At 44.7% G+C, this 27,714-nt stretch overlaps 11 non-coding genes and 11 pseudogenes across 11 annotated transcripts; all 22 read left to right on the top strand.

Annotated features, from left to right (window-relative positions):
- The first annotated feature begins 7,550 nt into the window (after positions 1–7,550).
- TRNAD-GUC (transfer RNA aspartic acid (anticodon GUC)) lies at positions 7,551–7,623 on the top strand. Its single transcript has one exon. It is a non-coding gene; the product is annotated as a tRNA-Asp (tRNA).
- A 1,982-nt stretch (positions 7,624–9,605) lies between these two features.
- Positions 9,606–9,678, top strand: TRNAD-GUC (transfer RNA aspartic acid (anticodon GUC)). Its single transcript has one exon. It is a non-coding gene; the product is annotated as a tRNA-Asp (tRNA).
- Positions 9,679–11,078: 1,400 nt separating this feature from the next.
- On the top strand, positions 11,079–11,151 carry TRNAN-GUU (transfer RNA asparagine (anticodon GUU)). Its single transcript has one exon. It is a non-coding gene; the product is annotated as a tRNA-Asn (tRNA).
- Positions 11,152–11,962: 811 nt separating this feature from the next.
- On the top strand, positions 11,963–12,035 carry TRNAI-GAU (transfer RNA isoleucine (anticodon GAU)). The gene has a single exon. It is a non-coding gene; the product is annotated as a tRNA-Ile (tRNA).
- An 847-nt stretch (positions 12,036–12,882) lies between these two features.
- Positions 12,883–13,001, top strand: LOC149701931 (5S ribosomal RNA; annotated as a pseudogene).
- Positions 13,002–13,137: 136 nt separating this feature from the next.
- On the top strand, positions 13,138–13,256 carry LOC149701932 (5S ribosomal RNA; annotated as a pseudogene).
- Positions 13,257–13,392: 136 nt separating this feature from the next.
- LOC149701933 (5S ribosomal RNA) lies at positions 13,393–13,511 on the top strand. Its single transcript, XR_016382353.1, has one exon. It is a non-coding gene; the product is annotated as a 5S ribosomal RNA (ribosomal RNA).
- Positions 13,512–13,647: 136 nt separating this feature from the next.
- On the top strand, positions 13,648–13,750 carry LOC149701934 (5S ribosomal RNA; annotated as a pseudogene).
- A 121-nt stretch (positions 13,751–13,871) lies between these two features.
- LOC149701935 (5S ribosomal RNA) lies at positions 13,872–13,990 on the top strand. The gene has a single exon (XR_016382213.1). It is a non-coding gene; the product is annotated as a 5S ribosomal RNA (ribosomal RNA).
- A 136-nt stretch (positions 13,991–14,126) lies between these two features.
- Positions 14,127–14,245, top strand: LOC149701936 (5S ribosomal RNA; annotated as a pseudogene).
- A 585-nt stretch (positions 14,246–14,830) lies between these two features.
- On the top strand, positions 14,831–14,949 carry LOC149701937 (5S ribosomal RNA; annotated as a pseudogene).
- Positions 14,950–15,085: 136 nt separating this feature from the next.
- On the top strand, positions 15,086–15,204 carry LOC149701938 (5S ribosomal RNA; annotated as a pseudogene).
- Positions 15,205–15,340: 136 nt separating this feature from the next.
- LOC149701939 (5S ribosomal RNA) lies at positions 15,341–15,459 on the top strand (annotated as a pseudogene).
- A 136-nt stretch (positions 15,460–15,595) lies between these two features.
- Positions 15,596–15,714, top strand: LOC149701940 (5S ribosomal RNA). Its single transcript, XR_016382221.1, has one exon. It is a non-coding gene; the product is annotated as a 5S ribosomal RNA (ribosomal RNA).
- A 136-nt stretch (positions 15,715–15,850) lies between these two features.
- On the top strand, positions 15,851–15,969 carry LOC149701941 (5S ribosomal RNA). The gene has a single exon (XR_016382354.1). It is a non-coding gene; the product is annotated as a 5S ribosomal RNA (ribosomal RNA).
- Positions 15,970–18,954: 2,985 nt separating this feature from the next.
- Positions 18,955–19,073, top strand: LOC149701942 (5S ribosomal RNA; annotated as a pseudogene).
- Positions 19,074–19,433: 360 nt separating this feature from the next.
- Positions 19,434–19,552, top strand: LOC149701943 (5S ribosomal RNA; annotated as a pseudogene).
- A 136-nt stretch (positions 19,553–19,688) lies between these two features.
- LOC149701944 (5S ribosomal RNA) lies at positions 19,689–19,791 on the top strand (annotated as a pseudogene).
- Positions 19,792–19,912: 121 nt separating this feature from the next.
- LOC149701945 (5S ribosomal RNA) lies at positions 19,913–20,047 on the top strand (annotated as a pseudogene).
- Positions 20,048–20,184: 137 nt separating this feature from the next.
- LOC149701946 (5S ribosomal RNA) lies at positions 20,185–20,303 on the top strand. The gene has a single exon (XR_016382323.1). It is a non-coding gene; the product is annotated as a 5S ribosomal RNA (ribosomal RNA).
- A 4,889-nt stretch (positions 20,304–25,192) lies between these two features.
- On the top strand, positions 25,193–25,265 carry TRNAI-GAU (transfer RNA isoleucine (anticodon GAU)). The gene has a single exon. It is a non-coding gene; the product is annotated as a tRNA-Ile (tRNA).
- Positions 25,266–26,074: 809 nt separating this feature from the next.
- On the top strand, positions 26,075–26,147 carry TRNAI-GAU (transfer RNA isoleucine (anticodon GAU)). The gene has a single exon. It is a non-coding gene; the product is annotated as a tRNA-Ile (tRNA).
- Positions 26,148–27,714: the final 1,567 nt, after the last annotated feature.

A 27,714-nucleotide genomic window follows, 5' to 3' on the forward strand; every position in this document is an offset into this window, starting at 1 on the left:
GGTCTTAGATGTAACGTAAAATTCAGAGTTTTTCCACAATACCTGACGAAAATTTAATCTTTGGGCTTCCTTGGCGCAATGGTTAGCGCTTTCGACTGTTAGCCGAAAGGCTTGTTGGTTCGAGCTCACCTGGGAGAGGTGTTGTGTGGTCTCAGATGTAGCGTAAAATGTCAAAACTTTTCCAAAATACGTGACAAACATTTAATTTCTGAGCTTCCGTGGCACAATGGTTAGCGCGTTCGGCTGTTAACCAATAGGTGTGTGGTTCGAGCCCACCCGGGAGCGGTGTTGTGGGATCTCAATTGTAACGTAAAAAGCCAAATTTTTTCCACAATACCTGACGACCGTTTAATTTTTGAGCTTCCGTGGCGCAATGGTTAGCGCCTTCGGCTGTTAACCGAAGGGTTGGTGGTTCGAGCCCACCCGGGAGCGGTGTTGTAAGATCTCAAATGTAACGTAAAAAGCCAAAGTTTTTCCACAATACCTGACGACCATTTAATTTTTGGGCTTCCGTGGCGCAATGGTTAGCGCGTTTGGCTGTTAACCGAAAGGTTGGTGGTTCGAGCCCATCCGTGAGCGGTGTTGTGAGGTCTCAGATGTGACGTAAAAAGTCAAAGTTTTTCCACAATACCTGACGAACATAAAATTTTTGGGCTTACGTGGCGCAATGGTTAGCGCGTTCGGCTGTTAACCAATAGGTTGGTGATTCGAGCCCATCCGGGAGCGGTGTTGTGGGATCTCAAATGTAATGCAAAATGCCAAAGTTTTTCCACAATTCCTGACGACCATTTAATTTTTGGGCTTCCGTGGCGCAATGGTTAGCGCGTTCGGCTGTTAACTGAAAGGTTGGTGGTTCGAGCCCATCCGGGAGCGGTGTTGTTGGATCTCAAATGTATCGAAAAAAGCCTAGATTTCTCCACAATACCTGACGACCATTTAATTTTTGGGCTTCCGTGGCGCAATGGTTAGCGCGTTCGACTGTTAACCGAAAGGCTGGTGGTTCGAGCCCACCCGGAAGAGGTGTTGTGGGGTCTCAGATGTAGCGTAAAATGTCAAAACTTTTCCACAATACGTGACAACCATTTAATTTCTGAGCTTCCGTAGCTCAATGGTTAGCGCGTTCGGCTGTTAACCGAAAGGTTGGTGGTTCGAGCCCACCCGGGAGCGGTGTTGTAAGATCTCAAATGTAACGTAAAAAGCCAAAGTTTTTCCACAATACCTGACGACCATTTAAATTTTGGGCTTCCGTGGCGCAATGGTTAGCGCGTTCGGCTGTTAACCGAAAGGTTGGTGGTTCGAGCCCACTCGGGAGCGGTGTTGTGAAATCTCACATGTAACGTAAAAATCCAAAGTTTTTCCACAATACCTGACGAAAATTTAAATTTTGGGCTTCCGTGGCGCAATGGTTAGCGCGTTCGGCTGTTAACTGAAAGGTTGGTGGTTCGAGCCCATCCGGGAGCGGTGTTGTGGGATCTCAAATGTATCGAAAAAAGCCTAAGTTTCTCCACAATACCTGACGACCATTTAATTTTTGGGCTTCCGTGGCGCAATGGTTAGCGCGTTCGTTTGTTAACCGAAAGGCTGGTGGTTCGAGCCCACCCGGGAGAGGTGTTGTGGGGTGTCAGATGTAGCGTAAAATGTCAAAACTTTTCCACAATACGTGACAACCATTTAATTTCTGAGCTTCCGTAGCTCAATGGTTAGCGCGTTCGGCTGTTAACCAATAGGTTGGGTGTTCGAGCCCACCCGGGAGCGGTGTTGTGGGATCTCAAATGTATCGTAAAAAGCCAAAGATTCTCCACAATACCAGACGACCATTTCATTTCTGAGCTTCCTTGGCTCCATTGTTAGCGCGTTCGGATGTTAACCAAAAGGTTGGTGGTTCGAGTCCACCCGGGAGCGGTGTTGTGAAGTCTAAAATGTAACGTAAAAAGCCAAAGTTTTTCCACAAAACCTGACGACCGTTTAATTTTGGGCTTCCCTGGTGCAATGGTTAGCGCGTTCGGCTGTTAACCAAAAGGTTAGTGGTTGGAGCCCACCCGGGAGCGGTGTTGTGAGATCTCAAATGTAACGTAAAAATCCAAAGTTTTTCCACAATACCTGTCGAACATTTAATCCTTGGGCTGCCGTTGCGCAATGGTTAGCGCCGTGGGCTGTTAATCGGAAGGTTGGTGGTTCGAGCCCATCCGGGAGCGGTGTTGTGAGGTCTTAGATGTAACGTAAAATTCAGAGTTTTTCCACAATACCTGACGAACAATTAATCTTTGGGTTTCCGTTGCGCAATGGTTAGCGCCGTCGGCTGTCAACCGAAAGGTTGGTGGTTCGAGCCCATCCGGGAGCGGTGTTTTGAGGTCTTAGACGTAACGTAAAATTCAGAGTTTTTCCACAATAACTGACGAACATTAAATTTTTGAGCTTCCGTGGCGCAATGGTTAGCGCGTTCAGCTGTTATTCAAAAGGTTTGTGGTTCGAGCCCATCCGGGAGCGGTGTTGCAAGGTCTCAGATGTGACGTAAAAAGTCAAAGTTTTTCCACAATACCTGACGACCATTTCATTTCTGAGCTTTCTTGGCTCCATGGTTAGCTCGTTCGGATGTTAACCAAAAGTTTGGTGGTTCGAGGCCACCCAGGAGCGGTGTTGTGAAGTCTCAAATGTAACGTAAAAAGCCCAAGTTTTTCCACATAACGTGACAACCTTATAATTTTTGGGCTTCCGTGGCGCAATGGTTAGCGCGTTCGGCTGTTAACCGAACGGTTGGTGGATCGAGCCCACCCGGGAGCGGTGTTGTGAGATCTCAAATGTAACGTAAAAATCCAAAGTTTTTCCACAATACCTGATGAACATTTAATCTTTGGGCTGCCGTTGCGCAATGGTTAGCGCCGTGGGCTGTTAACCGGAAGGTTGATGGTTCGAGCCCATCCGGGAGCGGTGTTGTGAGGTCTTAGATGTAACGTAAAATTCAGAGTTTTTCCACAATACCTGACGAACATTTAATCTTTGGGCTTCCGTTGCGCAATGGGTAGCGCCGTCGGCTGTTAACCGAAAGGTTGGTGGTTCGAGCCCATCCGGGAGCGGTGTTTTGAGGTCTTTGATGTAACGTAAAATTCAGAGTTTTTCCACAATAACTGACGAACATTAAATTTTTGAGCTTCCGTGGCGCATGGTTAGCGCGTTCGGCTGTTAACCGAGAGGCTGGTGGTTCGAGCCCACCCGGAAGTGGTTTTGTGAGGTCTGAGATGTAACGTAAAATTCAGAGTTTTTTAAAAATAACTGACGAAAATTTAATTTTTGGGCTTCCGTGGCGCAATGGTTAGCGCGTTCAGCTGTTATTCAAAAGGTTGGTGGTTCGAGCCCACCCGGGAGCGGTGATGTGAAGTCTCAAATGTAACGTAAAAAGCCAAAGTTTTTCCACAATAAATGACGACCGTTTAATTTTTGGGCTTCCGTGGCGCAATGGTTAGCGCCTTCGGCTGTTAACCGAGAGGCTGGTGGTTCGAAACCACCCGGAAGTGGTGTTGTGGGGTCTCAGATGTAGCGTAAAAAGTCAAAACTTTTCCACAATACGTGACAATCATTTAATTTTTGGGCTTCCGTGGCGCAATGGTTAGCGCGTTCGGCTGTTAACCGAGAGGCTGGTGGTTCGAGCCCACCCGGAAGTGGTGTTGTGGGGTCTCAGATGTAGCGTAAAAAGTCAAAGATTTCCACAATACGTGACAATCATTTAATTTCTGAGCTTCCGTGGCTCAATGGTTAGCGCGTTCGGCTGTTAACCGAGAGGCTGGTGGTTCGAGCCCACCCGGAAGCGGTGTTGTGAGTTCTCAGATGTGACGTAAAAAGTCAAAGTTTTTCCACAATACCTGACGACCATTTCATTTCTGAGCTTTCTTGGCTCCATGGTTAGCTCCTTCGGATGTTAACCAAAAGTTTGGTGGTTCGAGGCCACCCAGGAGCGGTGTTGTGAAGTCTCAAATGTAACGTAAAAAGCCCAAGTTTTTCCACATAACGTGACAACCTTATAATTTTTGGGCTTCCGTGGCGCAATGGTTAGCGCGTTCGGCTGTTAACCTAAAGGCTGGTGGTTCGAGCCCATCCGTGAGCGGTGTTGTGAGGTCTCAGATGTGACGTAAAATGTCAAAACCTTTCCACAATACGTGACAACTATCAAATTTTTGAGCTTCCGTGGCTCAATGGTTAGCGCGTTCGGCTGTTAACCAATAGGTTTGTGGTTCGAGCCCACCCGGGAATGGTGTTGTGGTATCTCAAATGTAACGTAAAAAGCCAAAGTTTTTCCACAATACCTGACAACCATTTAAATTTTGGGCTTCCGTGGCGCAATGGTTAGCGCGTTCGGCTGTTAACTGAAAGGTTGGTGGTTCGAGCCCATCCGGGAGCGGTGTTGTGGGATCTCAAATGTATCGAAAAAAGCCTAAGTTTCTCCACAATACCTGACGACCATTTAATTTTTGGGCTTCCGTGGCGCAATGGTTAGCGCGTTCGACTGTTAACCGAAAGGCTGGTGGTTCGAGCCAACCCGGGAGAGGTGTTGTGGGGTGTCAGATGTAGCGTAAAATGTCAAAACTTTTCCACAATACGTGACAACCATTTAATTTCTGAGCTTCCGTAGCTCAATGGTTAGCGCGTTCGGCTGTTAACCAATAGATTGGGTGTTCGAGCCCACCCGGGAGCGGTGTTGTGGGATCTCAAATGTATCGTAAAAAGCCAAAGTTTCTCCACAATACCTGACGACCATTTAATTCTTGGGCTTCCGTGGCGCAATGGTTAGCGCGTTCGGCTGTTAACCGAAAGGTTGGTGGTTCGAGCCCATCCGTGAGCGGTGTTGTGAGGTCTCAGATATGACGTAAAAAGTCAAAGTTTTTCCACAATACCTGACGAACATTTAAATTTTGGGCTTCCGTGGCGCAATGGTTAGCGCGTTCAGCTGTTAACCGAAAGGTTGGTGGTTCGAGCCCACCCGGGAGAGGTGTTGTGAGATCTCACATGTAACGTAAAAATCCAAAGTTTTTCCACAATACCTGACGAACATTTAATCTTTGGGCTTCCGTGTAGCAATGGTTAGCGCGTTCGGCTGTTAGCCCAAAGGCTTGGTGGTTCGAGCCCACCCGGGAGAGGTGTTGTGCGGTCTCAGATGTAGCGTAAAATGTCAAAACTTTTCCACAAAACCTGACGACCATTTAATTTTTGGGCTTCCGTGGCGCAATGGTTAGCGCCGTCGGCTGTTAACCGAAAGGTTGGTGGTTCGAGCCCATCCGGGAGCGGTGTTGTGAGGTCTTAGATGTAACGTAAAATTCAGAGTTTCTTAAAAATAACTGACGAACATTTAGTTTTTGGGCTTCCGTAGCGCAATGGTTAGCGCGTCCGGCTTTTATTCAAAAGGTTTGTGGTTCGAGCCCATCCGGGAGCGGTGTTGTGAAGTCTCAGATGTGACGTAAAAAGCCAAAGTTTTCCCACAATACCTGACGACCGTTTAATTTTTTGGCTTCCGTGGTGCAATGGTTAGCGCGTTCGGCTGTTAACCAAAAGGTTGGTGGTTCGAGCCCACCCGGGAGCGGTGTTGTGAAGTCTCAAATGTAACGTAAAATGCCAAGGTTTTTCCACAATACCTGACGACCATTTAATTTTTGGGCTTCCGTGGCGCAATGGTTAGCGCGTTCGGCTGTTAACCAATAGGTTGGTGGTTCGAACCCCACCGGGAGCGGTGTTGTGGGATCTCAAATGTATCGAAAAAAGCCTAAGTTTCTCCACAATACCTGACGACCATTTAATTTTTGGGCTACCGTGGCGCAATGGTTAGCGCGTTCGACTGTTAACCGAAAGGCTGGTGGTTCGAGCCCACCCGGGAGAGGTGTTGTGGGGTCTCAGATGTAGCGTAAAATGTCAAAACTTTTCCACAATACGTGACAACCATTTAATTTCTGAGCTTCCGTAGCCCAATGGTTAGCGCGTTCGGCTGTTAACCAATAGGTTGGGTGTTCGAGCCCACCCGGGGGCGGTGTTGTGAGGTCTCCGATGTGACGTAAAAAGTCAAAGTTTTTCCACAATACCTGACGACCATTTCATTTCTGAGCTTCCTTGGCTCCATTGTTAGCGCGTTCGGATGTTAACCAAAAGGTTGGTGGTTCGAGTCCACCCGGGAGCGGTGTTGTGAAGTCTAAAATGTAACGTAAAAAGCCAAAGTTTTTCCACAATACCTGACGACCGTTTAATTTTGGGCTTCCGTGGTGCAATGGTTAGCGCGTTCGGCTGTTAACCAAAAGGTTAGTGGTTGGAGCCCACCCGGGAGCGGTGTTGTGAGATCTCAAATGTAACGTAAAAATCCAAAGTTTTTCCACAATACCTGACGAACATTTAATCTTTGGGCTGCCGTTGCGCAATGGTTAGCGCCGTGGGCTGTTAACCGGAAGGTTGGTGGTTCGAGCCCATCCGGGAGCGGTGTTGTGAGGTCTTAGATGTAACGTAAAATTCAGAGTTTTTCACACAATACCTGACGAACAATTAATCTTTGGGTTTCCGTTGCGCAATGGTTAGCGCCGTCGGCTGTCAACCGAAAGGTTGGTGGTTCGAGCCCATCCGGGAGCGGTGTTGTGGGATCTCAAATGTATCGAAAAAAGCCTAAGTTTCTCCACAATACCTGACGACCATTTAATTTTTGGGCTTCCGTGTCGCAATGGTTAGCGCGTTCGACTGTTAACCGAAAGGCTGGTGGTTCGAGCCCACCCGGGAGAGGTGTTGTGGGGTCTCAGATGTAGCGTAAAATGTCAAAACTTTTCCACAATACGTGACAACCATTTAATTTCTGAGCTTCCGTAGCTCAATGGTTAGCGCGTTCGGCTGTTAACCAATAGGTTGGGTGTTCGAGCCCACCCGGGGGCGGTGTTGTGAGGTCTCCGATGTGACGTAAAAAGTCAAAGTTTTTCCACAATACCTGACGACCATTTCATTTCTGAGCTTCCTTGGCTCCATTGTTAGCGCGTTCGGATGTTAACCAAAAGGTTGGTGGTTCGAGTCCACCCGGGAGCGGTGTTGTGAAGTCTAAAATGTAACGTAAAAAGCCAAAGTTTTTCCACAATACCTGACGACCGTTTAATTTTGGGCTTCCGTGGTGCAATGGTTAGCGCGTTCGGATGTTAACCAAAAGGTTGGTGGTTCGAGTCCACCCGGGAGCGGTGTTGTGAGATCTCAAATGTAACGTAAAAATCCAAAGTTTTTCCACAATACCTGACGAACATTTAATCTTTGGGCTGCCGTTGCGCAATGGTTAGCGCCGTGGGCTGTTAACCGGAAGGTTGGTGGTTCGAGCCCATCCGGGAGCGGTGTTGTGAGGTCTTAGATGTAACGTAAAATTCAGAGTTTTTTAAAAATAACTAACGAAAATTTAATTTTTGGGCTTCCGTGGCGCAATGGTTAGCGCGTTCAGCTGTTATTCAAAAGGTTTGTGGTTCGAGCCCATCCGGGAGCGGTGTTGTGAGGTCTTAGATGTAACGTAAAATTCAGAGTTTTTCCACAATACCTGACGAACATTTAATCTTTGGGCTTCCGTTGCGCAATGGTTAGCGCCGTCGGCTGTCAACCGAAAGGTTGGTGGTTCGAGCCCATCCGGGAGCGGTGTTGTGGGATCTCAAATGTATCGTAAAAAGCCAAAGTTTCTCCACAATACCTGACGACCATTTAATTCTTGGGCTTCCGTGGCGCAATGGTTAGCGCGTTCGGCTGTTAACCGAAAGGTTGGTGGTTCGAGCCCATCCGTGAGCGGTGTTGTGAGGTCTCAGATATGACGTAAAAAGTCAAAGTTTTTCCACAATACCTGACGAACATTTAAATTTTGGGCTTCCGTGGCGCAATGGTTAGCGCGTTCAGCTGTTAACCGAAAGGTTGGTGGTTCGAGCCCACCCGGGAGAGGTGTTGTGAGATCTCACATGTAACGTAAAAATCCAAAGTTTTTCCACAATACCTGACGAACATTTAATCTTTGGGCTTCCGTGTAGCAATGGTTAGCGCGTTCGGCTGTTAGCCGAAAGGCTTGGTGGTTCGAGCCCACCCGGGAGAGGTGTTGTGCGGTCTCAGATGTAGCGTAAAATGTCAAAACTTTTCCACAAAACCTGACGACCATTTAATTTTTGGGCTTCCGTGGCGCAATGGTTAGCGCCGTCGGCTGTTAACCGAAAGGTTGGTGGTTCGAGCCCATCCGGGAGCGGTGTTGTGAGGTCTTAGATGTAACGTAAAATTCAGAGTTTTTTAAAAATAACTGACGAACATTTAGTTTTTGGGCTTCCGTAGCGCAATGGTTAGCGCGTCCGGCTTTTATTCAAAAGGTTTGTGGTTCGAGCCCATCCGGGAGCGGTGTTGTGAAGTCTCAGATGTGACGTAAAAAGCCAAAGTTTTCCCACAATACCTGACGACCGTTTAATTTTTTGGCTTCCGTGGTGCAATGGTTAGCGCGTTCGGCTGTTAACCAAAAGGTTGGTGGTTCGAGCCCACCCGGGAGCGGTGTTGTGAAGTCTCAAATGTAACGTAAAATGCCAAGGTTTTTCCACAATACCTGACGACCATTTAATTTTTGGGCTTCCGTGGCGCAATGGTTAGCGCGTTCGGCTGTTAACCAATAGGTTGGTGGTTCGAACCCCACCGGGAGCGGTGTTGTGGGATCTCAAATGTATCGAAAAAAGCCTAAGTTTCTCCACAATACCTGACGACCATTTAATTTTTGGGCTTCCGTGGCGCAATGGTTAGCGCGTTCGACTGTTAACCGAAAGGCTGGTGGTTCGAGCCCACCCGGGAGAGGTGTTGTGGGGTCTCAGATGTAGCGTAAAATGTCAAAACTTTTCCACAATACGTGACAACCATTTAATTTCTGAGCTTCCGTAGCCCAATGGTTAGCGCGTTCGGCTGTTAACCAATAGGTTGGGTGTTCGAGCCCACCCGGGGGCGGTGTTGTGAGGTCTCCGATGTGACGTAAAAAGTCAAAGTTTTTCCACAATACCTGACGACCATTTCATTTCTGAGCTTCCTTGGCTCCATTGTTAGCGCGTTCGGATGTTAACCAAAAGGTTGGTGGTTCGAGTCCACCCGGGAGCGGTGTTGTGAAGTCTAAAATGTAACGTAAAAAGCCAAAGTTTTTCCACAATACCTGACGACCGTTTAATTTTGGGCTTCCGTGGTGCAATGGTTAGCGCGTTCGGCTGTTAACCAAAAGGTTAGTGGTTGGAGCCCACCCGGGAGCGGTGTTGTGAGATCTCAAATGTAACGTAAAAATCCAAAGTTTTTCCACAATACCTGACGAACATTTAATCTTTGGGCTGCCGTTGCGCAATGGTTAGCGCCGTGGGCTGTTAACCGGAAGGTTGGTGGTTCGAGCCCATCCGGGAGCGGTGTTGTGAGGTCTTAGATGTAACGTAAAATTCAGAGTTTTTTAAAAATAACTAACGAAAATTTAATTTTTGGGCTTCCGTGGCGCAATGGTTAGCGCGTTCAGCTGTTATTCAAAAGGTTTGTGGTTCGAGCCCATCCGGGAGCGGTGTTGTGAGGTCTTAGATGTAACGTAAAATTCAGAGTTTTTCCACAATACCTGACGAACATTTAATCTTTGGGCTTCCGTTGCGCAATGGTTAGCGCCGTCGGCTGTCAACCGAAAGGTTGGTGGTTCGAGCCCATCCGGGAGCGGTGTTTTGAGGTCTTAGATGTAACGTAAAATTCAGAGTTTTTCCACAATAACTGACGAACATTAAATTTTTGAGCTTCCGTGGCGCAATGGTTAGCGCGTTCGGCTGTTAACCGAGAGGCTGGTGGTTCGAGCCCACCCGGAAGTGGTTTTGTGAGGTCTGAGATGTAACGTAAAATTCAGAGTTTTTTAAAAATAACTAACGAAAATTTAATTTTTGGGCTTCCGTGGCGCAATGGTTAGCGCGTTCAGCTGTTATTCAAAAGGTTTGTGGTTCGAGCCCATCCGGGAGCGGTGTTGTGAGGTCTTAGATGTAACGTAAAATTCAGAGTTTTTCCACAATACCTGACGAACATTTAATCTTTGGGCTTCCGTTGCGCAATGGTTAGCGCCGTCGGCTGTTAACTGAAAGGTTGGTGGTTCGAGCCCATGCGGGAGCGGTGTTGTGAGGTCTCAGATGTAACGTAAAAAGTCAAAGTTTTTCCACAATACGTGACGACCATTTAATTTTTGGGCTTACGTGGCGCAATGGTTAGCGCGTTCGGCTGTTAGCCGAAAGACTTGTTGGTTCGAGCCCACCTGGGAGAGGTGTTGTGCGGTCTCAGATGTAGCGTAAAATGTCAAAACTTTTCCAAAATACGTGACAACCATTTAATTTCTGAGCTTCCGTGGCTCAATGGTTAGCGCGTTCGGCTGTTAACCAATTCGGCTGTTTGTGGTTCGAGCCCACCCGGGAGCGGTGTTGTGGGATCTCAAATGTCACGTATAAAGCCAAAGTTTTTCCACAATACCTGACGACCGTTTAATTTTTGAGCTTCCGTGGCGCAATGGTTAGCGCCTTCGGCTGTTAACCGAAAGGTTGGTGGTTCGAGCCCATCCGTGAGCGGTGTTGTGAGGTCTCAGATGTGACGTAAAAAGTCAAATTTTTTCCACAATACCTGACGAACATTAAATTTTTGGGCTTGCGTGGTGCAATGGTTAGCGCGTTCGGCTGTTAGCCGAAAGGCTTGGTGGTTCAAGCCCACCCGGGAGAGGTGTTGTGCGGTCTCAGATGTAGCGTAAAATGTCAAAACCTTTCCACAATACGTGACAACCATTAAATTTCTGAGCTTCCGTGGCTCAATGGTTAGCGCGTTCGGCTGTTATCTAATAGGTTTGTGGTTAGAGCCCACCCGGGAACGGTGCTGTGGGATCTCAAATGTAACGTAGAAAGCCAAAGTTTTTCCACAATACCTGACGACCGTTTAATTTTCGAGCTTCCGTGGCGCAATGGTTAGCGCGTTCGGCTGTTAACCAATAGGTTTGTGGTTCGAGCCCACCCGGGAGCGGTGTTGTGGGATCTCAAATGTAACGTAGAAAGCCAAAGTTTTTCCACAATACCTGACGACCGTTTAATTTTTGAGCTTCCGTGGCGCAATGGTTAGCGCGTTCGGCTGTTAACCGAAAGGTTGGTGGTTCGAGCCCACCCGGGAGCGGTGTTGTAAGATCTCAAATGTAACGTAGAAAGCCAAAGTTTTTCCACAATACCTGACGAACATTAAATTTTTGGGCTTCCGAGGCGCAATGGTTAGCGCGTTCGGCTGTTAGCCGAAAGGCTTGGTGGTTCGAGCCCACCCGGGAGAGGTGTTGTGCGGTCTCAGATGTAGAGTAAAATGTCAAAACTTTTCCACAATACGTGACAACCATTTAATTTCTGAGCTTCCGTGGCTCAATGGTTAGCGCATTCGGCTGTTAACTGAAAGGTTGGTGGTTCGAGCCCATGCGGGAGCGGTGTTGCATGGTCTCAGATGTGACGTAAAAAGTCGAAATTTTTCCACAATACCTGACGACCATTTCATTTCTGAGCTTCCTTGGCTCCATGGTTAGCGCGTTCGGATGTTAACCAAAAGGTTTGTGGTTCGAGCCCATCCGGGAGCGGTGTTGTGAGGTCTCAAGTGTGACGTAAAAAGTCAAAGTTTTTCCACAATACCTGACGACCTTTTAATTTTTGGGCTTCCGTGGCGCAATGGTTAGCGCGTTCGGCTGTTAGCCGAAAGGCTTGTTGGTTCGAGCCCACCTGGGAGAGGTGTTGTGCGGTCTCGGATGTAGCGTAAAATGTCAAAACTTTTCCACAATTCGTGACAACCATTTAATTTCTGAGCTTCCGTGGCTCAATGGTTAGCGCGTTCGGCTGTTAACCAATAGGTTTGTGGTTCGAGCCCACTCGGGAGCGGTGTTGTGGGATCTCAAATGTAACGTAAAAAGCCAAATTTTTTCCACAATACCTGACGACCGTTTAATTTTTAAGCTTCCGTGGCGCAATGGTTAGCGCGTTCGGCTGATAACCGAAGGGTTGGTGGTTCGAGCCCACCCGGGAGCGGTGTTGTAAGATCTCAAATGTAGCGTAAAAAGCCAAAGTTTTTCCACAATACCTGACGACCATTTAATTTTTGGGCTTCCGTGGCGCAATGGTTAGCGCGTTCGGCTGTTAACCGAAAGGTTGGTGGTTCGAGCCCATTCGTGAGCGGTGTTGTGAGGTCTCAGATGTGGCGTAAAGAGTCAAAGTTTTTCCACAATACGTGACGACCATTAAATTTTTGCGCTTCCGTGGCGCAATGGTTAGCGCGTTCGGCTGTTAACCGAAAGGTTGGTGGTTCGAGCCCATCCGTGAGCGGTGTTGTGAGATCTCACATGTAACGTAAAAATCCAAAGTTTTTCCACAATTACTGACGAAAATTTAATCTTTGGGCTTCCGTGGCGCAATGGTTAGCGCGTTCGGCTGTTAGCCGAAAGGCTTGTTGGTTAGAGCCCACCTGGGAGAGGTTTTGTGTGGTCTCAGATGTAGCGTAAAATGTCAAAACTTTTCCAAAATACGTGACAACCATTTAATTTCTGAGCTTCCGTGGCTCAATGGTTAGCGCGTTCGGCTGTTAACCAATAGGTTTGTGGTTCGAGCCCACCCGGAAGCGGTGTTGTGGGATCTCAATTGTAACGTAAAAAGCCAAATTTTTTCCACAATACCTGACGACCGTTTAATTTTTGAGCTTCCGTGGCGCAATGGTTAGCGCGTTCGGCTGTTAACCGAAAGGTTGGTGGTTCGTTGGCTTTTTCCTTTCTGTTTCCTCTTTTAAATTCCACCAGATATGAAAAAAGCAAACATACCTTCTTTTTGTTATTGTTTTATAAGATGAAGGTTAATTAAATTCAAATTATTAACTAGCACTCTCGGCAACGGCCATATCACGCTGAAAACACCGGTTCTCGTCCGATCACCGAAGTTAAGCAGCGTCGAGCGCAGTCAGTACTTGGGAGGGAGACCACTGAGGAACACTGCGTGCCGTTAGCTTTTTCACTTTTTTTTTGTCTTTTAAATCCAATAGATATGAAAAAAGGAAACATATTTTCTTTTTGTTATTGTTTTAAAAAGATGAAGGTTAATTTGTCTCACTTAAGTTAAATTCGAATTATTAACTACCACTCTCGGCCACGGCGATAACACGCTGAGAACACCGGATCTCGTCCGATCACCGAAGTTAAGCAGCGTCGAGCGAAGTCAGTACTTGGGAGGGAGACCACTTAGGAACAGTGCGTGCCGTTTTCTTTTTCTCTTTTTTTCCTCTTTTAAATTCCAATGGATTTCAAAAAAGGAAACATATTTTCTTTTTGTTATTGTTTTAAAAAGATGAAGGTTAATTTGTCTCACTTAATTTAAATTCGAATTATTAACTAGCACTCTCGGCAACGGCCATATCACGCTGAGAACACCGGTTCTCGTCCGATCACCGAAGTTAAGCAGCGTCGAGCGAAGTCAGTACTTGGGAGGGAGACCACTTAGGAACAGTGCGTGCCGTTGGCTTTTTCTCTTTTTTTCCTCTTTTAAATTCCAATGGATTTCAAAAAAGGAAACATATTTTCTTTTTGTTATTGTTTTAAAAAGATGAAGGTTAATTTGTCTCACTTAATTTAAATTCGAATTATTAACTAGCACTCTCGGCAACGGCCATATCACGCTGAAAACACCGGTTCTCGTCCGATCACGGAAGTTAAGCAGCGTCGAGCGCAGCGAGTACTTGGGAACACTGCGTGCCGTTGGCTTTTTCCTTTCTGTTTCCTCTTTTAAATTCCACCAGATATGAAAAAAGCAAACATACCTTCTTTTTGTTATTGTTTTATAAGATGAAGGTTAATTAAATTCAAATTATTAACTAGCACTCTCGGCAACGGCCATATCACGCTGAAAACACCGGTTCTCGTCCGATCACCGAAGTTAAGCAGCGTCGAGCGCAGTCAGTACTTGGGAGGGAGACCACTTAGGAACACTGCGTGCCGTTAGCTTTTTCACTTTTTTTTTGTCTTTTAAATCCAATAGATATGAAAAAAGGAAACATATTTTCTTTTTGTTATTGTTTTAAAAAGATGAAGGTTAATTTGTCTCACTTAATTTAAATTCGAATTATTAACTACCACTCTCGGCCACGGCGATAACACGCTGAGAACACCGGATCTCGTCCGATCACCGAAGTTAAGCAGCGTCGAGCGCAGTCAGTACTTGGGAGGGAGACCACTCAGGAACACTGCGTGCCGTTGGCTTTTTCACTTTTTTTTCCTCTTTTAAATTCCAATAGATATGAAAAGAGCAAACATATTTTCTTTTTGTTATTGTTTTATAAATATGAAGGTTAATTTGTCTCACTCAATTTAAATTCGATTTATAAACTAGCATTCTCGGCAACGGCCATATCAGGCTGAAAACACCGGTTCTCGTCCGATCACCGAAGTTAAGTAGCGTCGAGCGCAGTCAGTACTTGGGAACACTGCGTGTCTTTGGCTTTTCCTTTTTGTTTCCTCTTTTAAATTCCACCAGATATGAAAAATCCAAACATATGTTCTTTTTGTTATTGTTTTATAAATATGAAGGTTAATTAAATTCGAATTATTAAGTAGCACTCTCGGCAACGGCCATATCGCGCTGAAAACACCGGTTCTCGTCCGATCACGGAAGTTAAGCAGCGTCGAGCGCAGCGAGTACTTGGGAACACTGCGTGCCGATCGCTTTTTCCTTTTTGTTTCCTCTTTTAAAATCCACCAGACATGATAAAAGCAAACATACCTTCTTTTTGTTATTGTTTTATAAGAGGAAGGATAATTAAATTCAAATTATTAACTAGGACTCTCGGCAACGGCCATGTCACGCTGAATACACCGGTTCTCGTCCGATCACCGAGGTTAAGCAGCGTCGAGAGCAGTCAGTACTTGGGAGGGAGACCACTTAGGAACACTGCGTGCCGTTGGCTTTTTCACTTTTTTTCCTTTTTTAAATTCCAATAGATATGAAAAAAGCAAACATATTTTCTATTTGTTATTGTTTTAAAAAGATAAAGGTTAATTTGTCGCACTTAATTTAAATTCGAATTATTAACTAGCACTCTCGGCAACGGCCATATCCCGCTGAAAACACCGGTTCTTGTCCGATCACCGAAGTTAAGAAGCGTCGAGCGCAGTCAGTACTTGGGAGGGAGACCAGTTAGGAACACTGTGTTCCGTTGGCTTTTTCACTTTTTTTCCTCTTTTAAATTCCAATAGATATGAAAAAAGCAAACATATTTTCTATTTGTTATTGTTTTAAAAAGATGAAGGTTAATTTGTCTCACTTAATTTAAATTCGAATTATTAACTAGCACACTCGGCAACGGCCATATCCCGCTGAAAACACCGGTTCTCGTCCGATCACCGAAGTTAAGCAGCGTCGAGCGAAGTCAGTACTTGGGAGGGAGACCAGTTAGGAACGCTGTGTGCCGTTGGCTTTTTCACTTTTTTTCCTCTTTTAAATTCCAATAGATATGAAAAGAGCAAACATATTTTCTTTTTGTTATTGTTTTAAAAAGATGAAGGTTAATTTGTCTCACTTAATTTAAATTCGAATTATTAACTAGCACTCTCGGCAACGGCCATATCACGCTGAGAACACCGGTTCTCGTCCGATCACCGAAGTTAAGCAGCGTCGAGCGAAGTCAGTACTTGGGAGGGAGACCACTTAGGAACAGTACGTGCCGTTGGCTTTTTCTCTTTTTTTCCTCTTTTAAATTCCAATGGATTTCAAAAAAGGAAACATATTTTCTTTTTGTTATTGTTTTAAAAAGATGAAGGTTAATTTGTCTCACTTAATTTAAATTCGAATTATTAACTAGCACTCTCGGCAACGGCCATATCACGCTGAGAACACCGGTTCTCGTCCGATCACCGAAGTTAAGCAGCGTCGAGCGAAGTCAGTACTTGGGAGGGAGACCACTTAGGAACAGTGCGTGCCGTTGGCTTTTTCTCTTTTTTTCCTCTTTTAAATTCCAATGGATTTCAAAAAAGGAAACATATTCTACAGGGCCGGTAGGCCCTTGTAGATATGACTTGATACCCGTTTGTAATGCTAAACGAAAAAATCACCTTTTTAGGGTTAGCGTCCCATAGAAAAAGCATTACATTTTACCAGGTTTTTTGGGGAAATTGTCATAGGCGATACGGAAAAACTACAGCGAAGTTAGTTTTCGGAATACTTTCAAATTAACAAGAATTTACTAAATGAGAAACTTACCTGCTTAGATTTTAAATAATTGAAGTCTAATTTTTGTAATTTAACTAATTAATTATGCCTCGAGTTCCCTATTTCATAGCAGACGACAGTAGGAAAGTTTATTTCATAGCAGCATAGCCCACTCGATCCGCGCTCTCGGACGCTGCGCTGCTCAAGCGCGAGCAGCTTGCGTCGTGATGCGCGTGATCGAGTGGGCTATGATAGCAGACGACAGTAAGGCAACGCTAATTTTTTTTTTTGATATTTCATCCGAGCTCTAACACCGTTATTTGGATTTTCTAATGAACTATAACGCCCTTGAAAAGCAAAATTGTTTTTATCAGGTCCAATTTTCGTCTAAAAAAGTAATTCAGGTAAATAATTACAGTTAATAGAGGTTTTAATATCGTTTGAAGTAATTTTTCGACGTTCGTTTTGGCCAAGGCTTAAGTTGAATTTTGGAAAGTCTTTGTAATATACTCTTTATAGCGTCTTTCGTCCTTTAAGATTATAAAAAAAGCTGATTTCCAGCTCTGTTTTGGAATTTGATTTAGTCTGCTTCGTTTCATGCTAGAAACATATCCTAAGTTCCTAACCCTAGGATTTACACTTTAAAATACTACTGGAAAGATGACAAAAGTGTTTTCGCTTCGCAGTTAAGACAGTGGTGTTTACGTAAGCGCAGTTAATTCGACACTTCCATATGAGGTATACAGGGTTTCATTATTTTTTAAATATATATTAATTTTATTTTGGCTATTCTCAGTGAGCATTCATATGTTAGAACGCAATTTCGGATTTTTGTGGTCTCCCAAGTCTCCAAAACAGTAAGTTTAACATTTTAGGGAAAATTATTATAAAAATCAAGAATATGTATATCATCAAGGGTATAAATAGGCAACCTAAGACCCATTTGATTTATGATGTAGTACATCATGTTAGGTTTAGATACAGGGTTAAGCTTATGTTAGGCTAGGTTGTTATGAGCGGCTAAATGTTCACCTGTTTTTGGAATTATCAAGTTGTTGCTAATTATCTTGTTTATTGCCACAAATTTTCTAAAAAAAAAGGTATTTTAGCTTCTTTCTACCCTAAAAGGAGGCGCACTTTTAGCCATAATCAATGCACTTATTTAAAAAGTAAACAGTTCTACGAAATTTACTTTACGATTTTGAAAAGGCTATTAATTTTATTTAATACTCACTAATATCTCGTGCGATCATTATAATTAATGTATGACAATCTAAAGATGATTTCGATTTATATTTTATTCAAAACCGCTAATAGCATTTTCGGTTCCTTAGATAATAGGGACGGGAAATGACATTTTCAGCCTGTTACGAGTTGACTACTGCCTTAAGACTGAAGTGACAGATATTATACAAAAACGTCTTTGTTTGGACCAAGACCGAAAAAACCAACGATATGAGTGAGGTTTATCAATTGACTGAAGTTCAGATATTGAAATTTTTCTTTAAGTATTTTTAGTAGTTTAATCCTTAATCACTAATTAATTCAATCAACTGATTTTACTTTTAATCGATCTATTCCCTCTAAATTTATTCAAAAAATTGCATATCTCCGCTTTTTCAAGAACAATTCCATTTTCCGAAAACATTTTATCATGAAATTAATTATTTTGAAGGGATTTCTTATCGATGTTCCTTAACTTGTAAGGACCTTGACGGACATTGGTTTAAATGTTAGTGGCTTGAGAAATTTTCAAGTTTGCACCAAAAAATGTTTTTTCAACGGTTTCAATTTGTTGAGAAGACTGATATTCGATAAAATATGATTAAGAGTAATTTATTTTGCTCGGCCTAATAAAATAATATCGTTTATCAAAGGAAAAGGAACAACTTTTGTCCCATGTGGTACCTTTTAGTAGGTAGCTCTCCTTTCATGGACGGGAAAAATATTTTATAAGCATAAAAATAACCAAAAGTTAGTGTAAAGATTCCATAAAAAGAAAAATTTCTCAGTACTGTACAATGTAATTTTATATTCTTTTCAGCGGAATTAATACATAAATCACTTCACCCTAAACGAGTTATGATATAAAATTTTGCAGTCATCCGTGCTTGCAGTGTATGGGTGCTCTTCTTAGAAATTCAGTAGAATATTTCAAATATTAATTATTGATCCCTCTAAACGTACTCCCTTCAAAATAATTAATTTCATGATAAAATGTTTTCGGAAAATGGAATTGTTCTTGAAAAAGCGGAGATATGCAATTTTTTGAATAAATTTAGAGGGAATAGATCGATTAAAAGTAAAATCAGTTGATTGAATTAATTAGTGATTAAGGATTAAACTACTATAAATACTTAAAGAAAAATTTCAATATCTGAACTTCAGTCAATTGATAAACCTCACTCATATCGTTGGTTTTTTCGGTCTTGGTCCAAACAAAGACGTTTTTGTATAATTTTCTTTTTGTTATTGTTTTAAAATGATGAAGGTTAATTTGTCTCACTTAATTTAAATTCGAATTATTAACTAGCACTCTCGGCAACGGCCATATCACGCTGAAAACACCGGTTCTCGTCCGATCACGGAAGTTAAGCAGCGTCGAGCGCAGCGAGTACTTGGGAACACTGCGTGCCGATCGCTTTTTCCTTTTTGTTTCCTCTTTTAAAATCCACCAGATATGATAAAAGCAAACATACCTTCTTTTTGTTATTGTTTTATAAGAGGAAGGATAATTAAATTCAAATTATTAACTAGGACTCTCGGCAACGGCCATGTCACGCTGAATACACCGGTTCTCGTCCGATCACCGAAGTTAAGCAGCGTCGAGAGCAGTCAGTACTTGGGAGGGAGACCACTTAGGAACACTGCGTGACGTTGGCTTTTTCACTTTTTTTCCTCTTTTAAATTCCAATAGATATGAAAAAAGCAAACATATTTTCTATTTGTTATTGTTTTAAAAAGATGAAGGTTTATTTGTCGCACTTAATTTAAATTCGAATTATTAACTAGCACTCTCGGCAACGGCCATATCACGCTGAAAACACCGGTTCTCGTCCGATCACGGAAGTTAAGCAGCGTCGAGCGCAGCGAGTACTTGGGAACACTGCGTGCCGTTCGGTTTTTCCTTTTTGTTTCCTCTTTTAAAATCCACCAGATATGAAAAAAGCAAACATAACTTCTTTTTGTTATTGTTTTATAAGATGAAGGTTAATTAAATTCAAATTATTAACTAGCACTCTCGGCAACGGCCATGTCACGCTGATTACACCGGTTCTCGACCGATCACCGAAGTTAAGCAGCGTCGAGCGCAGTCAGTACTTGGGAGGGAGACCACTTAGGAACACTGCGTGCCGTTGGCTTTTTCACTTTTTTTCCTCTTTTAAATTCCAATAGATATGAAAAAAGCAAACATATTTTCTATTTGTTATTGTTTTAAAAAGATGAAGGTTAATTTGTCGCACTTAATTTAAATTCGAATTATTAACTAGCACTCTCGGCAACGGCCATATCACGCTGAAAACACCGGTTCTCGTCCGATCACCGAAGTTAAGCAGCGTCGAGCGCAGTCAGTACTTGGAAACTCTGCGTGCCGTTGGCTTTTTCACATTTGTTTCCTCTTTTAAATTCCACCAGATATGAAAAAGCAAACATATCTTCTTTTTGTTATTGTTTTATAAAGATGAAGGTTAATTAAATTCAAATTATTAAATAGCACTCTCGGCAAGGGCCATATCACGCTGAAAACACCGGTTCTCGTCTAATCACCGAAGTTAAGCAGCGTCGAGCGCAGTCAGTACTTGGGAGGGAGAGTACTTGGGAGGGAGACCACTTAGGAACACTGCGTGCCGTTGGCTTCTTCACTTTTTTTTCCTCTTTTAAATTCCAATAGATTTCAAAAAAGCAAACATATTTTCTTTTTGTTATTGTTTTAAAAAGATGAAGGTAAATTTGTCTCACTTAATTTATATTCGAATTATTAACTAGCACTCTCGGCAACGGCCATATCACGCTGAAAACACCGGTTCTCGTCCGATCACCGAAGTTAAGCAGCGTCGAGCGCAGTCAGTACTTGGGAGGGAGACCACTTAGTAACACTGCGTGCCGTTGGCTTTTTCACTTTTTTTCCTCTTTTAAATTCCAATCGATATGAAAAAAGCAAACATATTTTCTTTATGTTATTGTTTTAAAATGATGAAGTTTAATTTGAGACTTCATAACACCGCTCCCGGGTGGGCTCGAACCACGAACCTTTCCGTTAACATCCGAACGCGCAAACCATGGAGCCAAGGAAGCTCAGAAATGAAATGGTCGTCTGGTATAGTGGAAAAACTTTGGCTTTTTACGTCACATCTGAGAGCTCACAATACCGCTCACGGATGGGCTCGAACCACCAACCTTTCGTTTAACAGCCGAACGCGCTAACCATTGCGCCACGGAAGCTCAGAAATTAAATGGTTGTCACGTATTGTGGAAAAGTTTGGACATTTTACGCTACATCTGAGACCGCACAACACCTCTCCCGGGTGGGCTCGAACCACCAAGCCTTTCGGCTAACAGCCGAACGCGCTAACCATTGCTACACGGAAGCCCAAAGATTAAATGTTCGTCAGGTATTGTGGAAAAACTCTGAATTTTACGTTACATCTAAGACCTCACAACACCGCTCCCGGGTGGGCTCGAACCACCAACCTTTCGGTTAACAGCCGACGGCGTTAACCATTGCGCAACGGAAGCCCAAAGATTCAATGTACGTCAGGTATTGTGGAAAAACTTTGGCTTTTTACGTTACATTTGAGACTTCACAACACCGCTCCCGGGTGGGCTCGAACCACCAACCTTTTGGTTAACAGCCGAACGCGCTAACCATTGCACCACGGAAGCCCAAAAATTAAACGGTCGTCAGGTATTGTGGGAAAACTTTGGCTTTTTACGTCACATCTGAGACTTCACAACACCGCTCCCGGATGGGCTCGAACCACAAACCTTTTGAACAACAGAAGAACGCGCTAACCATTGCGCCACGGAAGCCCAAAAATTAAATGTTCGTCAGTTATTTTTAAAAAGCTCTGAATTTTACGTTACATCTAAGACCTCACAACACCGCTCCCGGATGGGTTCGAACCACCAACCTTTCGGTTAACAGCCGACGGCGCTAACCATTGCTACACGGAAGCCCAAAAATTAAATGGTCGTCAGGTATTGTGGAAAAACTTTGGCATTTTGCATAACATTTGAGATCCCACAACACCGCTCCCGGGTGGGCTCGAACCACCAACCTATTGGTTAACAGCCGAACGCGCTAACCATGGCGCCACGGAAGCCCAAAAGTTCAATGGTCGTCAGGTATTGTGGAAAAACTTTGGCCAACATTTACACTATAACGTAGTTTCTGAAAAGACTGGATGGCTGACAGACATACGTAAGATATTTTATAAGCCTCTCCGTGCTAGCTTTGTAAACCAACGCGCTGGTTGTCTGGAAAATCGAAAACTCGGCGCGCGAAAAGCTCCTATGGGCCCCCCTTGGTTCGAGCCCACCCGGGAGCGGTGTTGTGGGATCTTAATTGTAACGTAAAAAGCCAATTTTTTTCCACAATACCTGACGACCGTTTAATTTTTGAGCTTCCGTGGCGCAATGGTTAGCGCCTTCGGCTGTTGACCGAAGGGTTGGTGGTTCGAGCCCACCCGGGAGCGGTGTTGTAAGATCTCAAATGTAACGTAAAAAGCCAAAGTTTTTCCACAATACCTGACGACCATTTAATTTTTGGGCTTCCGTGGCGCAATGGTTAGCGCGTTTGGCTGTTAACCGAAAGGTTGGTGGTTCGAGCCCATCCGTGAGCGGTGTTGTGAGGTCTCAGATGTGACGTAAAAAGTCAAAGTTTTTCCACAATACCTGACGAACATAAAATTTTTGGGCTTCCGTGGCGCAATGGTTAGCGCCGTCGGCTGTTAACCGAAAGGTTGGTGGTTCGAGCCCATCCGGGAGCGGTGTTGTGAGGTCTTAGATGTAACGTAAAATTCAGAGTTTTTTAAAAATAACTGACGAACATTTAATTTTTGGGCTTCCGTAGCGCAATGGTTAGCGCGTTCGGCTGTTATTCAAAAGGTTTGTGGTTCGAGCCCATCCGCGAGTGGTGTTGTGAAGTCTCAGATGTGACGTAAAAAGCCAAAGTTTTCCCACAATACCTGACGACCGTTTAATTTTTGGGCTTCCGTGGTGCAATGGTTAGCGCGTTCGGCTGTTAACCAAAAGGTTGGTGGTTCGAGCCCACCCGGGAGCGGTGTTGTGAAGTCTCAAATGTAACGTAAAAAGCCAAAGTTTTTCCACAATACCTGACGACCATTTAATTTTTGGGCTTCCGTGGCGCAATGGTTAGCGCGTTCGGCTGTTAACCAATAGGTTGGTGATTCGAGCCCATCCGGGAGCGGTGTTGTGGGATCTCAAATGTAATGCAAAATGCCAAAGTTTTTCCACAATTCCTGACGACCATTTTATTTTTGGGCTTCCGTGGCGCAATGGTTAGCGCGTTCGGCTGTTAACTGAAAGGTTTGTGGTTCGAGCCCACCCGGGAGCGGTGTTGTGGGATCTCAATTGTAACGTAAAAAGCCAAATATTTTCCACAATACCTGACGACCGTTTAATTTTTGAGCTTCCGTGGCGCAATGGTTAGCGCGTTCGACTGTTAACCGAAAGGCTGGTGGTTCGAGCCCACCCGGAAGAGGTGTTGTGGGGTCTCAGATGTAGCGTAAAATGTCAAAACTTTTCCACAATACGTGACAACCATTTAATTTCTGAGCTTCCGTAGCTCAATGGTTAGCGCGTTCGGCTGTTAACCGAAAGGTTGGTGGTTCGAGCCCATCCGTGAGCGGTGTTGTGAGGTCTCAGATGTGACTAAAAAAGTCAAAGTTTTTCCACAATACCTGACGAACATAAAATTTTTGGGCTTCCGTGGCGCAATGGTTAGCGCCGTCGGCTGTTATCCGAAAGGTTGGTGGTTCGAGCCCATCCGGGAGCGGTGTTGTGAGGTCTTAGATGTAACGTAAAATTCAGAGTTTTTTAAAAATAACTGACGAACATTTAATTTTTGGGCTTCCGTAGCGCAATGGTTAGCGCGTTCGGCTGTTATTCAAAAGGTTTGTGGTGCGAGCCCATCCGCGAGTGGTGTTGTGAAGTCTCAGATGTGACGTAAAAAGCCAAAGTTTTCCCACAATACCTGACGACCGTTTAATTTTTGGGCTTCCGTGGTGCAATGGTTAGCGCGTTCGGCTGTTAACCAAAAGGTTGGTGGTTCGAGCCCACCCGGGAGCGGTGTTGTGAAGTCTCAAATGTAACGTAAAAAGCCAAAGTTTTTCCACAATACCTGACGACCATTTAATTTTTGGGCTTCCGTGGCGCAATGGTTAGCGCGTTCGGCTGTTAACCAATAGGTTGGTGATTCGAGCCCATCCGGGAGCGGTGTTGTGGGATCTCAAATGTAATGCAAAATGCCTAAGTTTTTCCACAATTCCTGACGACCATTTAATTTTTGGGCTTCCGTGGCGCAATGGTTAGCGCGTTCGGCTGTTAACTGGAAGGTTGGTGGTTCGAGCCCATCCGGGAGCGGTGTTGTTGGATCTCAAATGTATCGAAAAAAGCCTAAGTTTCTCCACAATACCTGACGACCATTTAATTTTTGGGCTTCCGTGGCGCAATGGTTAGCGCGTTCGACTGTTAACCGAAAGGCTGGTGGTTCGAGCCCACCCGGAAGAGGTGTTGTGGGGTCTCAGATGTAGCGTAAAATGTCAAAACTTTTCCACAATACGTGACAACCATTTAATTTCTGAGCTTCCGTAGCTCAATGGTTAGCGCGTTCGGCTGTTAACCGAAAGGCTGGTGGTTCGAGCCCATCCGGGAGCGGTGTTGTGAGGTCTTAGATGTAACGTAAAATTCAGAGTTTTTTTAAAAATAACTGACGACCATTTAATTTTTGGGCTTCCGTGGCGCAATGGTTAGCGCGTTCGGCTGTTAACTGAAAGGTTGGTGGTTCGAGCCCATCCGGGAGCGGTGTTTTTGGATCTCAAATGTATCGAAAAAAGCCTAAGTTTCTCCACAATAACTGACGACCATTTAATTTTTGGGCTTCCGTGGCGCAATGGTTAGCGCGTTCGACTGTTAACCGAAAGGCTGGTGGTTCGAGCCCACCCGGAAGAGGTGTTGTGGGGTCTCAGATGTAGCGTAAAATGTCAAAACTTTTCCACAATACGTGACAACCATTTAATTTCTGAGCTTCCGTAGCTCAATGGTTAGCGCGTTCGGCTGTTAACCGAAAGGCTGGTGGTTCGAGCCCATCCGGGAGCGGTGTTGTGAGGTCTTAGATGTAACGTAAAATTCAGAGTTTTTTTAAAAATAACTGACGACCATTTAATTTTTGGGCTTCCGTGGCGGAATGGTTAGCGCGTTCGGCTGTTAACTGAAAGGTTGGTGGTTCGAGCCCATCCGGGAGCGGTGTTTTTGGATCTCAAATGTATCGAAAAAAGCCTAAGTTTCTCCACAATAACTGACGACCATTTAATTTTTGGGCTTCCGTGGCGCAATGGTTAGCGCGTTCGACTGTTAACCGAAAGGCTGGTGGTTCGAGCCCACCCGGAAGAGGTGTTGTGGGGTCTCAGATGTAGCGTAAAATGTCAAAACTTTTCCACAATACGTGACAACCATTTAATTTCTGAGCTTCCGTAGCTCAATGGTTAGCGCGTTCGGCTGTTAACCGAAAGGTTGGTGGTTCGAGCCCACCCGGGAGCGGTGTTGTAAGATCTCAAATGTAACGTAAAAAGCCAAAGTTTTTCCACAATACCTGACGACCATTTAAATTTTGGGCTTCCGTGGCGCAAAGGTTAGCGCGTTCGGCTGTTAACCGAAAGGTTGGTGGTTCGAGCCCATCCGTGAGCGGTGTTGTGAGCTCTCAGATGTGACGTAAAAAGTCAAAGTTTTTCAACAATACCTGACGACCATTTAATTTTTTGGCTTCCGTGGCGCAATGGTTAGCGCGTTCGGCTGATAACCGAAAGGTTGGTGGTTCGAGCCCATCCGTGAGCGGTGTTGTGAGGTCTCAGATGTGACGTAAAAATCCAAAGTTTTTCCACAATACCTGACGAAAATTTAAATTTTGGGCTTCCGTGGCGCAATGGTTAGCGCGTTCGGCTGTTAACCGAAAGGTTGGTGGTTCGAGCCCACTCGGGAGAGGTGTTGTGAGATCTCACATGTAACGTAAAAATCCAAAGTTTTTCCACAATACCTGACGAACATTTAAATTTTGGGCTTCCGTGGCGCAATGGTTAGCGCGTTAGGCTGTTAACTGAAAGGTTGGTGGTTCGAGCCCATCCGGGAGCGGTGTTGTGGGATCTCAAATGTATCGAAAAAAGCCTAAGTTTCTCCACAATACCTGACGACCATTTAATTTTTGGGCTTCCGTGGCGCAATGGTTAGCGCGTTCGACTGTTAACCGAAAGGCTGGTGGTTCGAGCCCACCCGGAAGAGGTGTTGTGGGGTCTCAGATGTAGCGTAAAATGTCAAAACTTTTCCACAATACGAGACAACCATTTAATTTCTGAGCTTCCGTAGCTCAATGGTTAGCGCGTTCGGCTGTTAACCGAAAGGTTGGTGGTTCGAGCCCACCCGGGAGCGGTGTTGTGGGATCTCAAATGTAACGTAAAAAGCCAAAGTTTTTCCACAATACCTGACGACCATTTAATTTTTGGGCTTCCGTGGCGCAAAGGTTAGCGCGTTCGGCTGTTAACCGAAAGGTTGGTGGTTCGAGCCCATCCGTGAGCGGTGTTGTGAGCTCTCAGATGTGACGTAAAAAGTCAAAGTTTTTCAACAATACCTGACGACCATTTAATTTTTTGGCTTCCGTGGCGCAATGGTTAGCGCGTTCGGCTGATAACCGAAAGGTTGGTGGTTCGAGCCCATCCGTGAGCGGTGTTGTGAGGTCTCAGATGTGACGTAAAAATCCAAAGTTTTTCCACAATACCTGACGAATATTTAAATTTTGGGCTTCCGTGGCGCAATGGTTAGCGCGTTCGGCTGTTAACCGAAAGGTTGGTGGTTCGAGCCCACTCGGGAGCGGTGTTGTGAGATCTCACATGTAACGTAAAAATCCAAAGTTTTTCCACAATACCTGACGAACATTTAAATTTTGGGCTTCCGTGGCGCAATGGTTAGCGCGTTCGGCTGTTAACTGAAAGGTTGGTGGTTCGAGCCCATCCGGGAGCGGTGTTGTGGGATCTCAAATGTATCGAAAAAAGCCTAAGTTTCTCCACAATACCTGACGACCATTTAATTTTTGGGCTTCCGCGGCGCAATGGTTAGCGCGTTCGACTGTTAACCGAAAGGCTGGTGGTTCGAGCCCACCCGGGAGAGGTGTTGTGGGGTGTCAGATGTAGCGTAAAATGTCAAAACTTTTCCACAATACGTGACAACCATTTAATTTCTGAGCTTCCGTAGCTCAATGGTTAGCGCGTTCGGCTGTTAACCAATAGGTTGGGTGTTCGAGCCCACCCGGGAGCGGTGTTGTGGGATCTCAAATGTATCGTAAAAAGCCAAAGATTCTCCACAATACCAGACGACCATTTCATTTCTGAGCTTCCTTGGCTCCATTGTTAGCGCGTTCGGATGTTAACCAAAAGGTTGGTGGTTCGAGTCCACCCGGGAGCGGTGTTGTGAAGTCTAAAATGTAACGTAAAAAGCCAAAGTTTTTCCACAATACCTGACGACCGTTTAATTTTGGGCTTCCGTGGTGCAATGGTTAGCGCGTTCGGCTGTTAACCAAAAGGTTAGTGGTTGGAGCCCACCCGGGAGCGGTGTTGTGAGATCTCAAATGTAACGTAAAAATCCAAAGTTTTTCCACAATACCTGACGAACATTTAATCTTTGGGCTGCCGTTGCGCAATGGTTAGCGCCGTGGGCTGTTAATCGGAAGGTTGGTGGTTCGAGCCCATCCGGGAGCGGTGTTGTGAGGTCTTAGATGTAACGTAAAATTCAGAGTTTTTCCACAATACCTGACGAAAATTTAATCTTTGGGCTTCCTTGGCGCAATGGTTAGCGCTTTCGACTGTTAGCCGAAAGGCTTGTTGGTTCGAGCTCACCTGGGAGAGGTGTTGTGTGGTCTCAGATGTAGCGTAAAATGTCAAAACTTTTCCAAAATACGTGACAAACATTTAATTTCTGAGCTTCCGTGGCACAATGGTTAGCGCGTTCGGCTGTTAACCAATAGGTGTGTGGTTCGAGCCCACCCGGGAGCGGTGTTGTGGGATCTCAATTGTAACGTAAAAAGCCAAATTTTTTCCACAATACCTGACGACCGTTTAATTTTTGAGCTTCCGTGGCGCAATGGTTAGCTCCTTCGGCTGTTAACCGAAGGGTTGGTGGTTCGAGCCCACCCGGGAGCGGTGTTGTAAGATCTCAAATGTAACGTAAAAAGCCAAAGTTTTTCCACAATACCTGACGACCATTTAATTTTTGGGCTTCCGTGGCGCAATGGTTAGCG

The sequence above is a fragment of the Phalangium opilio genome, unplaced genomic scaffold, assembly GCF_054372755.1.
Source record: "Phalangium opilio isolate 3A_F unplaced genomic scaffold, DU_Popi_V2 ptg000019l_1, whole genome shotgun sequence".
Taxonomy (NCBI): Eukaryota; Metazoa; Arthropoda; class Arachnida; order Opiliones; family Phalangiidae; genus Phalangium; species Phalangium opilio.